This window comes from Cupressus sempervirens, chromosome 2 (assembly GCF_028749045.1).
Source record: "Cupressus sempervirens isolate cs-2001-9-10 chromosome 2, ASM2874904v1, whole genome shotgun sequence".
Taxonomy (NCBI): Eukaryota; Viridiplantae; Streptophyta; class Pinopsida; order Cupressales; family Cupressaceae; genus Cupressus; species Cupressus sempervirens.
This window is the reverse complement of record NC_143119.1, coordinates 566,254,372-566,257,868: the sequence shown is the minus strand read 5'-3', so window position 1 is coordinate 566,257,868 and position 3,497 is coordinate 566,254,372.

Here is a 3,497-nt window from a genome sequence, read left to right as displayed (position 1 = left end):
AATCACCGAGTAGATGCGGTGAGGGCTGGCAACCGCTGCCAAACCTTTTTCTGAAATTGCGCCAGCTGAGTGACAAGAAAACATGATCTAAATGAGAGTCCAGGAATAGCACCCTCGAGGGTGGGCTTCATGCCCCTCTAATTGATTCAACGTCGCCGTCCACCGTTTCAAAATCCGACATATCCATCCGCCATGACAGCGGCGTTGAATCAATGAGGGGGGCACGGGAGAGGCTCGCGGCAACCACCTCTCCCCTTGTAGCTGCGATAGGCAAGCAAAAAATTTTTGCTAGAGCGCCAACCACCCACCTCATGCCTAGAGACAAGGGCTCACCATTAGATCAACTTCGAAATCGCTGAACAGACGCACTGTAGAATGGCAACCGCTGCCAAGTCTCTTCCATAGTTGCGTCGGTCGAGTGATCGAAGAAGGTGATCTAAGAGAGGGTCCAAGCGTGTAGGCATTCATTGGGGGATTCGCGCCGATGGCATAAATTTATGCAATACCCAAGCAACACCGGACGGAGGTGCTAGACGAGGTCTCCCGTTTTAGATCGAGTTTTAAAATCACCCAGTAGACGCGGTGAGGGCTGGCAACCGCTGCCAAACCATTTTCCGAAATTGCGCCAGCTGAGTGACAAGAAAACATGATCTAAAGGAGAGCCCAGGAATAGCACCCTCGAGGGTGGGCTTCATGCCCCTCTAATTGATTCAACGTCGGCGTCCACCGTTTCAAAATCCGACATATCCATCCGCCCTCACAGCGGCGTTGAATCAATGAGGGGGGCACGGGAGAGGCTCGCGGCAACAACCTCTCCCGTTGTAGCCGCGATAGGCACGCAAAAAATTTTGCTAGAGCGCCAAGCACCCACCTCATGCCTAGAGACAAGGGCTCACCATTAGATCAACTTCAAAATCGCTGAACAGACGCGCTGTAGAATGGCAACCGCTGCCAAGTCTCTTCCGTAGTTGCGTCGGTCGAGTGATCGAAGAAGGTGATCTAAGAGAGGGTCCAAGCATAGGAATTCGTTGGGGGATTCGCGCCGATGGCATAAATTTATGCAATACCCGAGCAACACCGGACGGAGGTGCTAGACGAGGGCTCCCGTTTTAGATCGAGTTTTAAAATCACCAAGTAGACGCGGTGAGGGCTGGCAACCGCTGGCCAAACCTTTTTCCGAAATTGCGCCAGCTGAGTGACAAGAAAACATGATCTAAAGGAGAGTCCAGGAATAGCACCCTCGAGGGTGGGCTTCATGCCCCTCTAATTGATTCAACGTCGGCGTCCACCGTTTCAAAATCCGACATATCCATCCGCCCTGACAGCGGTGTTGAATCAATGAGGGGGGCACGGGAGAGGCTCGCGGCAACCACCTCTCCCCTTGTAGCCGCGATAGGCACGCAAAAAATTTTGCTAGAGCGCCAACCACCCACCTCATGGCTAGAGACAAGGGCTCGCCATTAGATCAACTTCGAAATCGCTGAACAGACGCGCTGTAGAATGGCAACCGCTGCCAAGTCTCTTCCATAGTTGCGTCGGTCGAGTGATCGAAGAAGGTGATCTAAGAGAGGGTCCAAGTGTAGGCATTCGTTGGGGGATTCGCGCCGTTGGCATAATTTTACGCAATACCCGAGCAACACCGGACGGAGGTGCTAGGCGAGGGCTCCCGTTTTAGATCGAGTTTTAAAATCAACAAGTAGACGCGGTGAGGGATGGTAACCGCTGCCAAACCTTTTTCCGAAATTGCGCCAGCTGAGTGAGAAGAAAACATGATCTAAAAGGAGAGTCGAGGAATAGCACATCCAGGGTGGGCTTCATGCCCCTCTAATTGATTCAACGTCGGCGTCCACCGTTTCAAAATCCGACATATCCATCCGCCTTGACACCGGCGTTGAATCAATGAGAGGGGCACGAGAGAGGCTCGCGGCAACCACCTCTCCTATATAAGCTATTAGTGCGAGGCTCGCTCTGCATTAGACATTAGCGAACACACCGACATCCGCCTTAAAAATCCAAATCCTTTAAAATTCCTACCAAACAGCCATTCACGACCCAATTTTTTATGAGGTCGGCAGAGGAGCAAAAGATTGTCATCGGTTAGGAGATGTGAGTTCATGGAGCCGAGGGACTGAAATGGTCATCGAGCTCATCCGATCAACTGGATGAATTTCACCTTGAAGGGGCCCAATCCAAAAGTTCCGGAGGTCATCTCCTGGAACTCTCGAGAACAAGGCCCATCTTACATGCAAACTCTGCTACTGCGCAAACATAGGTTGCAATTAAAGAGAAATTGCGAGGCCGTCACAATGGCCCGAGGCCAATGGCTCCGACTAAGTCAATTTTCTCTTGCAATCACCATGCCGCCGTTCACAGAGAGATCTCCCCATCCACTTGTGACACGACGCACAGTCCAAGTGCTAGACGCGAGCTCGCCCTTGAAAGAAAGACCACTTTCCAAGACATCCCCCAAGACATCCCCCATTCACTTGTGACGCGACGCACAACCCAAGTGCTAGACGCGAGCTCGCCCTTGAAAGAAAGACCACTTTCCAAGACATCCCCCGATGACACATTGGAACGACAACCGCTGTCGAACCATTCCCAATGTTGTGCCGATCGAGTTGGCACAGAGGCGACCTTAGGGAGCTCCCGCGTAGCAATCGGGATGTGCTTTCATACCCATCTCTCACAAAAACCAATCTTAGCTGTGAACAGATTTCGCCGCAATGACACCATTGGAACGACGACCGCTGTCGAACAACTCCCGAATTTGTGCCCCGATGGAGTGAGAAAGAATAGCAACTTTGGGGAGCCGCGCATCGCAAACGGGCTGGCTGCTGCTTCATTCCGCTCCTATATATAGATCCGATGTCATTGATTTCGTTCAGAATCCGAGGCTGCATTCATCCTTGCTCACACAAGCAATGGCTCTTCTCATCGAATGGCCACGGGGAGCTTCCGATCACAAAGGCTCCCTTGTCACTCGTGACGCGCAGCCCAACTGCTTTCCGAAATTGCGCCAGCTTGAGTGACAAGAAAACATGATCTAAAGGAGAGTCGAGGAATAGCACCTCGAGGGTGGGCTTCATGCCCCTCCAATTGATTCAACGTCGGCGTCCACCGTTTCAAAATCTGACATTTCCATCCGCCTCGACACCGCCTTTGAATCAATGAGAGGGGCACGGGAGAGGTTCGCGGCAACAACCTCTCCTATATAAGCTATTAGTGCGAGGCTCGCTCTGAATTAGAAATTAGCGAACACGCCGACATCCGCCATAAAAATCCAAATCGTTGAAAATTCTGACCAAACAGCCATCCACGACCCAATTTATTATGAGGTCGTCTAAGGAGCAAAAGATTGTCGTCGGTTAGGAGATGTGAATTCATGGAGCCAAGGGACTGAAATGGTCATCGAGCTCATCCGATCAACTGGATGAATTTCACCTTGAAGGGGCCCAATCCAAAAGTTTCGGAGGTCATCTCCTGGAACTCTCAAG